Here is a 14,194-nt window from a genome sequence, read left to right on the forward strand (position 1 = left end):
CAATACTTTTCTTTTGATTTGAGTTCTCAAAACACAGATTAACGTTTCTTTTTCGACATTGGAACCCTAAATGATTGATCTGTTTTTAGAAACATTAAAAAAGTTCATTAGCAGCTGTGAATATACTAACCGAGAAAAGAACTATTTATTATTTTGAAAATATTTTATGTGAAGAATTAAATATTTAATAAATTACTAGTATAATATACTAATTGGGAACTAGGATAATATATTAAATATTTAATATATTAATATGATGAATATTTTTTTTGGTGTATGCATATGCTGAAAATGAATAAATTGATTAGAGTTCTCAAAGCACAGCTATGCCATGGGTTTCCGAGTTTCTTTCGACATTGGAACCCTAAATAATCAATCTACTTTTAGCGGAACACCAGAAACATAAAAAAAGTTCATTAGCAGCTGTGAATATACTAATCAAGAAAGAGACTATTTATTATTTGGAAAATATTTTATGTGAAGAATTAAATATTTAATAAATATTATAGTATAATATGTTAAATATTTAATATGCTAATATTATGAATTTGTTTCTTGTGTATGCATATGCTAAATATCAATAAATTGATTTTAATTCTCAAAACACAGATATGGACTTTAAGCCATGGGTTATTGCTTGTTTTTCGTCATTGGAACCTTAAATGATCGATCTGCTTTTAGCGGAACCTCGGAAACCTACAAAAAAAAGTTTATAAGCAGCTGTGAATATACTTACCGAGGAAAAGACTATTATTTTGAAAATATTTTATGTGAAGAATAAAATATTTAATCTTATAATTTAATATATTTAATATATTAATATTATGAATATGTTTTTGGTGCATGCATATGCTGAAAATGAATATAATGGAGAAAAAAAAACTGTTGCAAACGTTGTGAATAATTATCAGAGAAACGTAATTCTTCCTTCTTTAATTTAGTTATTTTATTTTGAATTGCAGATTTAGATGAGAAATACTTACATAATTTTTTATAAACACATATCCTATTTATAATTTATTCATTGTTATTGAAAAAAAACAGAATTTTAGTTTGCTACTTTTTTTCATTGACATAAATAAGTTCATATAAACTACTGAAGTATTGAACAAATTATGGATTATTGATTGGATACAAAATTGATATTAATGGTTAAAAAATCCTTTAAAGGAATACCTTTTGGAACTGATGCTGTAAGCTATCAAAGCAATTAAGGTTACGTCACAATTAGGGTGAAGTCACAATTAACAGATTTATAATTCTGTCTGGCAAAACTTTACATATTATTTAAAAAATTTCTATATATTTCTTAAAAAAAAGAGGAAAAAAAGCGGTGTAACCCAATTTTAGAAATCGATGTTGTTAATTAACAAAAAGTAACACCAAAGAAATTTTATACAGTATAAAAAATTCTGGATCAAATTACGGTAAAAATTACCGGCATTCAGGGTGTTGGTACTTTTTACCGTAGAATCTATTTTGAACGGAACATGTAATGGAGCAAAAAATCTCATATACCGTAATTTTTGCAGAAATAATTACAGTAAAATCACAGAATTACTCAAATTTAATAAATATTACAGTAAAAATCACGGTATAATATTTTAGGGTAAAAATGTATTTTACGGCAAATTAGATTTTATGGGAAGTGTTGTTATTTTATCCCGTTGTTTGATTCGAGTGTAATAGTTTTCAGATGTTTAAAAATGGTAAAAAGGGAATAAAGTTTCAATTTCTCGATAATCTACCTCTCAAAGCAAATTGCTTTCCTGATTCTTGTAAAATTAAAATCATCCCTGATTATAAAAAAAATAATTTGAACCATTATAATGAATGTAGACCTATTTTTTATTTTATTTTATAACAGTTGTTGAACAGCCAACCCAATTTTTGGGTTTGCGACTACTATTGTTCAACTCAGTAGCCTTGTAATTTTGAACCCAATCCGGAAGACAAGGGAACTCCTGGATCAAGTATTGGGAGAATATTTGCCTTCGAGGAGGACTTTTTCATGGAACTAACCCGCACTCGCGTAACATGGAGAGGAAAACCACGGAAACCTCCCATGGTTAGCCTGACGGCAAGGGGACTCTGACCCATGATTCGTCTACCACTGAGAATATTTTACGTCAGCTCTGCTGTCGGTGCTAACCAGATGCGGAATTCATACCGACCAGCGATCGCTGGGATCGAACTCGGGTCACCTCATTGTTAGGCTATCGCTCTATCCCCTGAGCCACCACGGCTCACTGCTATTTTAAGGATTTTTTCAAAAATCTTCGAAAGTATTATTCCTTAAAAAAAATTCTGTCAAGTGAAATATTCTATCTCAGATGACCTTCTGCCTAAAAGAGCCAAAGTAACAAATTTGCTTTGTGTAAATAGTAAAATCATATCTGCTTTTAAAATTAAGTCCCAGCTTAATGTGGTTCGCACGAATTTTTCTTAAGTTTTTGACTCTATGGGCTTTGATATTTTGTTAAATAATTTGACTCTGGTTATCGTTAAAATCTTATTAAATGGTTATTTTCTTATTTGTGAAATAGATATTTTAGAACTGTGATTTCTAATAAGTTTAATAATTGTTACTGTCACAAATCTTGAATTGCTGCTTTTCATTTTATTTATAAAAGATCTCTCTGTTGCGTTTTTAAAAATTTTAAATTTTCATATTTTGCAGATGATGTGAAAGTTTTTAAATTTATAAATACAAATTCGAGTAGTCTGCAACATGACCTAGATAACTTTTATAATTGATGTAATATTAACCATTTGGATCTTAATATTGAAAAATGTTTCATTGTTACTTAAGCACATTTATCTCAACCTTTTATATTTACTAATAAAATCTTTAATTCAGTTGGATACAATTAAAGTTCTTACTTTTCACTCTAATCTTGATTTTTCTCATCGCATTAATAATTTAGTTTCCAAAGTTTATGATAAACTCAGTTGGATACAATTAAAGATGTTACTTTTTCGTCTAACCTTGATTTTTCTCATCACATTAATATAGCTTCCAAAGTTTATGATAAACTCGGTTGGATACAATTAAAGATGTTACTTTTCAATCTAATCTTGATTTTTCTCATCACTTTAATAATTTAGTTTTCAAAGTTTATGATAAACTCGATTGGATACAATTAAAGATGTTACTTTTCACACTAATCTTGATTTTTCTCATCGCATTAATAATTTAGTTTCCAAAGTTTATGATAAACTCAGATGGATACAATTAAAGATGTTACTTTTCACTCTAATCTTGATTTTTCTCATCGCATTATTAATTTAGTTTCCAAAGTTTATGATAAACTCAGTTGGATACAATTAAAGATGTTACTTTTTAGTCTAACCTTGATTTTTCTCATCACATTATTATAGCTTCCAAAGTTTATGATAAACTCGGTTGGATACAATTAAAGATGTTACTTTTCAATCTAATCTTGATTTTTCTCATCACTTTAATAATTTAGTTTCCAAAGTTTATGATAAACTCGATTGGATACAATTAAAGATGTTACTTTTCACACTAATCTTGATTTTTCTCATCGCATTAATAATTTAGTTTCCAAAGTTTATGATAAACTCAGATGGATACAATTAAAGATGTTACTTTTCACTCTAATCTTGATTTTTCTCATCGCATTATTAATTTAGTTTCCAAAGTTTATGATAAACTCAGTTGGATACAATTAAAGATGTTACTTTTTAGTCTAACCTTGATTTTTCTCATCACATTATTATAGCTTCCAAAGTTTATGATAAACTCGGTTGGATACAATTAAAGATGTTACTTTTCAATCTAATCTTGATTTTTCTCATCACTTTAATAATTTAGTTTCCAAAGTTTATGATAAACTCGATTGGATACAATTAAAGATGTTACTTTTCACACTAATCTTGATTTTTCTCATCGCATTAATAATTTAGTTTCCAAAGTTTATGATAAACTCAGATGGATACAATTAAAGATGTTACTTTTCACTCTAATCTTGATTTTTCTCATCGCATTATTAATTTAGTTTCCAAAGTTTATGATAAACTCAGTTGGCTACAATTAAAGATGTTACTTTTTAGTCTAACCTTGATTTTTCTCATCACATTAATATAGCTTCCAAAGTTTATGATAAACTCGGTTGGATACAATTAAAGATGTTACTTTTCAATCTAATCTTGATTTTTCTCATCACTTTAATAATTTAGTTTTCAAAGTTTATGATAAACTCGATTGGATACAATTAAAGATGTTACTTTTCACACTAATCTTGATTTTTCTCATCGCATTAATAATTTAGTTTCCAAAGTTTATGATAAACTCAGATGGATACAATTAAAGATGTTACTTTTCACTCTAATCTTGATTTTTCTCATCGCATTATTAATTTAGTTTCCAAAGTTTATGATAAACTCAGTTGGATACAATTAAAGATGTTACTTTTTAGTCTAACCTTGATTTTTCTCATCACATTAATATAGCTTCCAAAGTTTATGATAAACTCGGTTGGATACAATTAAAGATGTTACTTTTCAATCTAATCTTGATTTTTCTCATCACTTTAATAATTTAGTTTCCAAAGTTTATGATAAACTCGATTGGATACAATTAAAGATGTTACTTTTCACACTAATCTTGATTTTTCTCATCGCATTAATAATTTAGTTTCCAAAGTTTATGATAAACTCAGATGAATACAATTAAAGATGTTACTTTTCACACTAATCTTGATTTTTCTCATCGCATTAATAATTTAGTTTCCAAAGTTTATGATAAACTCAGATGGATATAATTAAAGATGTTACTTTTCACTCTAATGTTGATTTTTCTCATCGCATTAATAATTTAGTTTCCAAAGTTTATGATAAACTCGATTGGATACAATTAAAGATGTTACTTTTCACTCTAATCTTGATTTTTCTCATCGCATTAATAATTATTAAGTAAAATTTCTAAAATTTCTGAGTTTTTTCGAGCCCTGATATACATATATACACACACACACACACACACACACACACACACACACATATATATATATATATATATATATATATATATATATATATATATATATATATATATATATATATATATATATATATATATATATCAGTTATATGGTCAGCTCATGGGTCCAGAATATTATGACCATATATGCGATAACCAAATATATAGTATAGTTAATATGGCGTGAATATATTCTGGAATCAGAATGTATTTTTTAAACAAATAATTCAACTTTCAAAAACGTTTGAAAATTAATTATTAAGGTGCATAATAAGAAAGAATGCAAAAATAATTTTTATACTTTTAGAAAAATTTAATTCTTTACCTTAGCGTATGTACATGTTCAAAAAAAATATTCCAATAAGCTTGTCTGTTTCTTCTTCTTGGTTGTAAAAACAACTTTTTCTAAGTCTCTGATAGTTTTTAAATGTTCATCTGCTGCATCTAAATTTGCAAAAAAGCACCTTAAGTCATTTATAGCCTTAAGAGCATCAGCTGTTGATACAGACTTTTTATTGCATACAGTATCATCGTCACTTCCTTCAGCATTCAGATTTAAGACATTAGATACAAAGCCTTCCACTTGCTTCCCAATTAGTGAGGACATCAACGTCTATTTGGGAATACAAATTTACGTTCGGCATTGCATAGCCTCGGTTTCGAAGATTTTCTGCCAATTCAGCTAATGGAAGATCTTCCAGGGTCCTCTAATGATGCTGAAGAGTCTGGAGAACTGTGGAACCCCGCGTGACGGAAACAATTTTCAATAGTTTTCGACGACACCATGTTCCAGCTTCGGTCAATATAGAACAGTCTTTTAAAGAACTGTTGTCAAAATCAGCAGCTTTTCCGCACAGTTTCTTAAAGAATAGGTTATTTCTTGCATTGAATAGCTGTATCCAGCCATAGCTTGCAACAAAATTTAATCCTCCAAGTTCTGTAGCTATTGCTAAAGCTTTTTCTTTTAGATATTCCAGGATATAGGATCATTTTGTGATCTTGCGTATTTGATCCATGACAGAAGAGCCTTCTGCACATTCTCATAAGGTGACACACGCTGACGTTTTCTTTCTCGGTCGCTAATTGAAACATCTGGAGAGCTACGTTTGGCTGCTAAAATGTTGTTTAAAGTTGTTCGCGGTATAGAATTTTCTTTGGCAAAAGTAGCTTTTGAAAGGTTAGACTTTTCAAACTTTTCAGCCAATTCATTTCTTTCCGATATTCTTAAATTCTTTCTTTTCGAAGCCATAATGAAAGCATTGATACCTTATTCGTTCAGTAATCCAATAAAAATGTTCTTTTTTCTCAACTTCAACTCCTTTTCAAGCTCTGACAGATAACTTAGAACGATCAAAAGACATTTTGCCCTTGGCGGGGAAAAGAATGCAAGTGGTCAAATGAGGAGAGGGTACGGTCATCAATGAATGCAAAAGAGAAAAGAGGGTAGGGTGACGAAATAGAGGGGGAAATTCCAGTTCTCTCCGGGGGTCGAAGGAATGTGTTTACCTTCTGGTCATTTTTCTTGGCTTCCTGTCTAAAGAAATGTCTTAAAATGTATCTTTTTTGAAAAGAAAAAAAAAGGAAACTGACCGTATAACCGGTAACTTGAAAATTAGGATGACCATATAAGTGGGGTGACCTTATAAGAGGGTGACCATATAGGCGGTACTGACTGTATATATATATATATATATATATATATATATATATATATATATATATATATATATATATATATATATATATATATATATATATATATATATATATATATATATATATATATATAAGGGAGAGTCGGGAAGCTCCTCCCACAGTCAATTTCATGTGTATAGAATATTTTTTCAAATCAATGGGCCATCGGACATCAATTGTTATATTAAAAAAAGATAATTTTCAAAGTTTCAAGTATTTATGCAGCTGTTAACATGGTAAACAATAGTTTTGAAAATATGTTGAATACAGTAGTCATGAAATTAAGAAAAATTGGTTGAATGCTTCGATTAAACTTCATTTTAATGCTAAAAAAATAATTTTTTCTATACATACAGCATTAAAGTATGTAGTTTTAAGTTTAATTTGCATGAAGAAAGAAGCTTATATGTGAAAAATTGCTCGAGTAATTACAAATTTACAAAAAAATTGGATTTCGGGTAGCCCCGCTTATATATTGTTGTTATTAAATGATTGTTATTAGATGATAGAATTCACTAAAAGTATATAAATATGTAATAAATAAAACAATTTTGTGATAAAAATGGTAAATGAGGTTTATCTATTGTCAATACATTGGTCACTTTCATTTATACCTGAAAAAACAGTAAAAAAAACATAATTTTTGTAACTGGGCGGGGCTACCAGACACATTTTGAAAAGAGCTGAAAAACATGTTTTTTAAATTTCTATTTTTTTAAGTTAAACTATTCTTTTTTTGGTTTATTCTTTTTGCATTATTTAATTAGATGGTAAGACAATAGAAACATGCAAAAATATTGATTATTACTCAATATTATACAGAAATATGAGCAATACTTCTTAAGTGGGAGGGGCTACCCAGCTCTCCCCTATATATATATATATATATATATATATATATATATATATATATATATATATATATATATATATATATATATATATATATATATATATATATATATATATATATATATATATATATATATATATATAGGAAGACAGAAAGGATAAAAAGAAAAAAAGAGAAAAACGAAGAAAATTAATAAGTTTCATTTACTGTGCATAATCTTCAAGTAAGTAAAATAAGTTTAAAATTAAGAAAAAACATAGAAAATAATTAAGATTAATGAAAGGAGAAGAAAAATTAAATATTTTGAAAAAAAAATTTGCTTAAAAAAATATTAAAAAGCCGGAAAACAAAATAGATGAAAAGATATAATTTCTTCATCAGCTCACACAATTATATCCGCAAAAAGGAGGGCTTTCTAATATTGTATCAATATAACTAAAGCAAAATATATCAATGCAATAGTGTGAGGAGCACTCAAAAAATTAAAACGGAAATAAAGCACATTAAGTAAAAATATATACTAAATAAAACATATCAAGCAAAAAAAACAGAAAATACAGAACAAGACACAAAACTAATTCTATAAAGTGAGTAGCGAATTCAAATGAGCTTACACGTATCGGAAATTTTCAACAATGAATTAACCGTGAGTGGTGGTAAGTATATTTACCACCACTATAACTTTGGTTATTAACTTCAGCTCTGATAAAGTAATATTGAATAAAATTGGTTACAATATGTCTCTTTTTAAGGAATGTAAAATAAGTAATAGTATATAATTCCTTTTTCAGTTTGAAGTATTTATAAAATTTATTTAGCAAACGAAAAGAAATGAAAGTAATTAAGTCTCTTACTTTTCATAACATCTATTGGGTTGTAGTAAATATATTTACCACAAAAAATGTTAAAATTCAAATTAATTTTATCAACTAATCTAAATGAATTATTTCATCTAAATTCTAAAAGTACTTTAATGTAACCTTACTAGAAATAAATAGACCATTAAAGGGTTAAAACATTTTCCAAAAAAGCAGTTTAACTGATTGCAATGATACTTTATTGGATGACACAATAAGATAAAATGACAACAAAGCTAATGACATTAAAGGTGAAAGCTAATGACATTAAAGGATAATTGAAATGATATTTTATTGAATGAAACAATAAGATAACAAAGCTAATAGCATTAAGGGTTCGACTGTTTGTAGATAGTTGAATTCAATAAACATTCAATTCAATTAATAAGAATGTTTGAAAAAAGAAGATAAACTGGATAATTGAAATGATATTTTATTGAATGAAATAATAAGATAACAAAGCTAATAGCATTAAGGGTTCGACTGTTTGTAGATAGTTGAATTCAATAAACATTCAGTTCAATTAATAAGAATGTTTAAACAAAGAAGAAAAACTTTATAATTGAAATGATATTTTATTGAATGAAACAATAAGATAACAAAGCTAATAGCATTAAGGGTTCGACTGTTTGTAGATAGTTGAATTCAATAAACATTCAGTTCAATTAATAAGAATGTTTAAAAAAAGAAGATAAACTGGATAATTGAAATGATATTTAATTGAATGAAACAATAAGATAACAAAGCTAATAGCATTAAGGGTTCGACTGTTTGTAGATAGTTGAATTCAATAAACATTCAGTTCAATTAATAAGAATGTTTAAACAAAGAAGAAAAACTTTATAATTGAAATGATATTTTATTGAATGAAACAATAAGATAACAAAGCTAATAGCATTAAGGGTTCGACTGTTTGTAGATAGTTGAATTCAATAAACATTCAGTTCAATTAATAAGAATGTTTAAAAAAAGAAGATAAACTGGATAATTGAAATGATATTTAATTGAATGAAACAATAAGATAACAAAGCTAATGACATCAAAGGTTGAACTGTTTGTTGATAGTTGAAAGGAATCGTTGGAGAAGAAACTTATAATCGATGCCAAGAAGTTCAAAAAGGGTGGCTGAGGAATTCTTAGCCAGAATCTGGCTTCTACCCCCATCAATTGGAGGCGAAAGAAGCCAAATTCTTTCATTCGTTTATTCTTGATCTGAACTTGGGGTTTTATTTTATCCTCTTCTTCCCTAACATCGTCTTTGTACTTTCTTCAGCGCTATTTTAGATAATTTCACACATATTTGGAATATCATACATTAGTGGAGGTATGTATCACAACAAACCTTTTAAAGACAGTGTTTTGATTTTTAATTCAGAATTACGTTTTTAATCTTCTTTTCTCGTATTATAATGGTTAAAATTGTGTTTTTCCTTTTTTATGCCTTTCATTTTATTTGGAATTTCTTCTTCTTTGTTCTTGTCCTTATTACTAAAGAAGGTAGTAAGAGACACCATTTTACTTACTCTCGTATTTATCTACTCATATTAGTCTTCTGAAACTAAAATTTAAATAACTCTACGGGTAATTCTTAAAAGTTGGAATTATAACGCAGTCCTTACTGCAATTAATGTTAATAATTCATAGTAAAAATTTCAAAGCAAATTTACAATAATGTCTAGTGATAGGAATCAACGTAGATAATTAAAAAAATTATTATAATTCTACGTGTATACTATTATAATTCTATATTTTCCATTTGTTGAAAAACAAATTCATTCATAAAGGCACATTTTAGATATTCATGATGTTTACTAAGCCAATGTAACACAAAGAAAAAAAAATTTTTAATAGCATCAGATTGCAAATAAAAATAAGAGTACAACGTTTCAATAAGACGATTACTTGGTAATATCTTTGACAAATAATATTTAGCAAAAGTAATTTCGCATCCAAAAAAAAAAAAAAAAAAAAAAAAAAAAAAAAAAAAAAAAATAACTTATGAAACCGTGCGTTAATTTTACTTTACTTAAATGTATTTTTCATATTAGCAAAAAGTAAGATTAAATTAAGTATTATAAACTTATTTATATACCTTTAGATATTTTTTCAAGTATATATTTTAATTAAATATTTCTTAAACAACAGAGTATTAACATAATTTTTCCCATGCATAAATTTTAAATCTATCAGCAGAGTGATTATACTGATTTATGTTTTGTATATTTGTACTGTTTGTATTCATTTCATATAACAATGCAATGGAACAAAAATAAACCTATTACAAACTAGATAAGGATTTTATAAAAAGTGTGACAAAAAATGCACAGTTTTTTTTCTTTTTTTTTTGTTAAATTTTTTTCAGTTTTTTTTTTTAAATGTTTTAAATTAATGATTGCATTCCCAGTCAAAATAATATTACTTTAACCCTTTCTAAAGCAGTGGTAATCATATTTACCTCCACTGTAACTTTGATATGCCATTTGTTATTAACTTCAGTTCTGATGAAGTAATATTGAATAAAATTGGTGACGAAACAATATGCCTGATTTAAGGGAATGTATAAAAAGTTTTAATATATAACTCCTTTTTTAGTTTGGAGTAATTATGAAATTTATTTTACAAATAAAAATAAATGAAAGTAATTAAACTTGTTACTTTTTATAACACCTGTTGGGTAGTAGTAAACATATTAAAACAAATTAAATGTTGTTAAAATTCAAATTAATTTTATCAAAGAATTTAAATGAATTTTTCCTCTAAATTCAAAAAGTATTTAAATTTACCCATACTAGAAAAAAATGGCCCATTAAAGAGTTAAACTTATTGTTAAAAGAGTAACATAACAATACGTTTTTTTAAAAAAAAAAACTACTAGTAACGATAAAAGAATAAGAGTTTTATAGCATATAGAAATGCAAGAGTAATTAAAATTTTCGCTGCTACCTGAATTTATTCTATACACTACAAGATAATTTTATTGTATATTTCTTGAGCAAGTAAATGATTTAGTTTTAATAATTTTTTATATAAAAGTACTATGAAATAAGTTTTATAAAAAAGGACTGTATATTATCCAGTGATAAATTTAGTAGATTCCACAAAGAAACAAAGGAAACCAAAGAAGAACACAGAAAGGAAAAAAAAATAGTCAAGAGGGGTTCACTTATTTGGTTTGAACCTAAACTTAAGAAAGGCAACTCTATTAACAAATTCTGTTCTGCCTTGAAAAAATTCTTTTTTTTTTGTTTTTGTTTAAAGCAGAGCAATAAATTTAAAAAAAAGGTTTTCAAAAGAAAACGAGATTGAAATGGTTGCTTTAGTAGTTTTATTTGGCACAGCATTCAAGGCTGACAGCAGATGTTCCAAAAATAATAGCCTTATTGAAACTTTATTTAATTTCACCTTCTTTCTTTTTAACTAAATATTCAACATTATACTACTTATAATTATTTTTCCAAATGTTTAAGTCTTAGTAAAAAATAGAAATAACCAATAATTAACGAAGAAGAAGAAAAAAAGTGTCCTCTTTTAAATTGTTCTATCATTTACTTTAAGAATAATTCTTGGCAAAAGAACAAAGACATTCTAAGTGTTGTAAGGATGATTTTATTTTAAGATCTAACGAGAACTTCAAACAAGTTTATTTATTAGCAAACAACCAGTGATAATTTTTTGTAAAACGCAATGATACCTTTCCATTTACACAAAACATATACTTTTTAAATTAAATCTATGGAAAATTAAGAAATTATAATAGTACAATACAGGATTGATCAAATTTAATTAAAAATTATTCTATACTATTTTAACTGCTATATATCCAAAAATAAAAACTTTTAAATAATGTCAGTTTCTCTCAGGGTTTGCAAAATGAAGTCAGATTTTGACGAAAAAAGCCACATTAAATCAGATTTTTTGTGTTTCTTTTATTCTCAAGAAAACCCAAAAACAAAGCAAAAAATACTGTTTTTGTCTTGGTTTTTTCAACTAAATCTGGTTGTTTTCGGAAATTGTTAAGATTTTGTTTTTCAGAATTCTTCAGAGAAAACAATACAGCAAATATTTTCTTAAAGCATTTACACGGTAACTAAATTACAGTATTTAAACCAGTGATTTAGTAATTTTTCTGACCATATGGTAATAATTTACCGAAAATTCTGTTTTTCAGAATTATCACATATTTAATTAAAAAAATATAACTGAAAAGTAAATTTAACCAAAAAAATGGTTTTCATATTAAATTCTAATAAAAATAATTTTAAAGGGATCATGGTAAAATTATCAAATTTTACCACATTTATAAAATTTTATCATTTATTATAAAACCTTATTTTATCATTAATTTTACCAAAATCATACCCAATGGGCTTCCGTAAGAATTACTACTCTTTTTTGGTGTTCCTATCAAGCAAGAAACACGGTAAATTTTACCATCTTCTGCTTGGTACTTTTGACTAAGCATTTTCTGAAAGTGTATTTTTCGCCTTATTTCTGTAAAAATTCTGAATTTAATTTTAAAATTCGAATAAAATTTTCAAATAGTTTTTATTTTGTAGGTTAGTAAAGAATAAAATTTGCACGATTTTTCAAACACTGAAATTGAATTCCAAAACAACTTCACAATTTAAATAATTGAAAATAATCCAAGTGCATCCATAAAAAGTCATCTAATTTCACTTTAATTTTCATTAAACTTCTTAGTTTTTACAAAACTTATAAGAAATAGCCTTTCAAGACTTGTAAAAATAACGTTGGATAGGAGTATAATATCTGAGAACTTTTAAAAACATTTAAACGAGTTGATTTGACAGTACAGAAAGTAAACGAAAATTACTAACAAAAAACTTGAGACAAAATAATGAGAAAAGATCTTGTTTATGACCAAACACAGTTAACCCTGGAATTTTTTTAAGACGTTGTTTAACGATTTTTTTCCCAACAGAATACTCATTGGAGCAAATATTAAACATATTTGTCTCACGACAGTTAAAAGTATAAAACTATTTTCTATTCTAAAGTGAAAAAAAAAAACATTTTAAAAAATACAATTTTTTCCGATATTTAGTTTAAAATATTCTCTTACAGCTTTTTAAACAATAAATGAAAAATATTCATCGGAAAATTATATACGACATAAAAATCCATCACAATATGTTGGGTATTCTATACTGGCCGAACACAAAGATCCATTATACTATGTTGGTCCAACATGAAAATCTATCATACCATGTTGGGTATTCTATGCTGGTTTAACATAAAGATCCATTGTACTATGTTGGTTCAACATAAAAATCTATCACACCATGTTGGGTATTCTATGCTGGCCGAACATAAAGATCCATTATACTATGTTGGTCCAAAATGAAAATCCATCATATGATGTTGGGTATTCTATGCTGGCCGAACAGAAAGATCCATTATACTATGTTGGTCCAACATAGAAATCTATCATACCATGTTGGGTATTCTATGCTGGCCGAACATAAAGATCCATTATACTATGTTGGTCCAACATAAAAATCTATCATACCATGTTGGGTATGCTATGTTGGGCCAACTTAAAAGAGCCAACTTATTCCTAAATTGGAATGTTCGGCAGTTTTGATGGAACCATCAAGATGTAAGTTGGCTCATCAATGGAAAATCATCGAGATTTTTATGGGTAATTTCCCCATTTCGGACTTTCTGCGATATACCTCTCTAATACTAATATCTTTCTACAGGATACTTTTAAAATTAACAAATATACATATTACTAATTTAAAGTAACAGAATCGTCGATTT

General features: G+C 26.8%; 1 protein-coding gene across 1 annotated transcript in view; it reads left to right on the top strand.

The window, feature by feature from the left end:
• Window positions 1-9,512: 9,512 nt before the first annotated feature.
• LOC107439970 (myosin light chain kinase, smooth muscle) overlaps window positions 9,513-14,194 on the top strand; it is a 38,153-nt gene continuing 33,471 nt past the window's right edge. The window contains exon 1 of the mRNA XM_016052732.4: window positions 9,513-9,734. The gene's annotated coding sequence lies outside the window, so the exon portion shown is untranslated. The remainder of the gene's footprint in view (window positions 9,735-14,194) is intronic.

This window comes from Parasteatoda tepidariorum, chromosome 11, assembly GCF_982258835.1.
Source record: "Parasteatoda tepidariorum strain Cologne lab strain chromosome 11, Ptep-v5.0, whole genome shotgun sequence".
Taxonomy (NCBI): domain Eukaryota; kingdom Metazoa; phylum Arthropoda; class Arachnida; order Araneae; family Theridiidae; genus Parasteatoda; species Parasteatoda tepidariorum.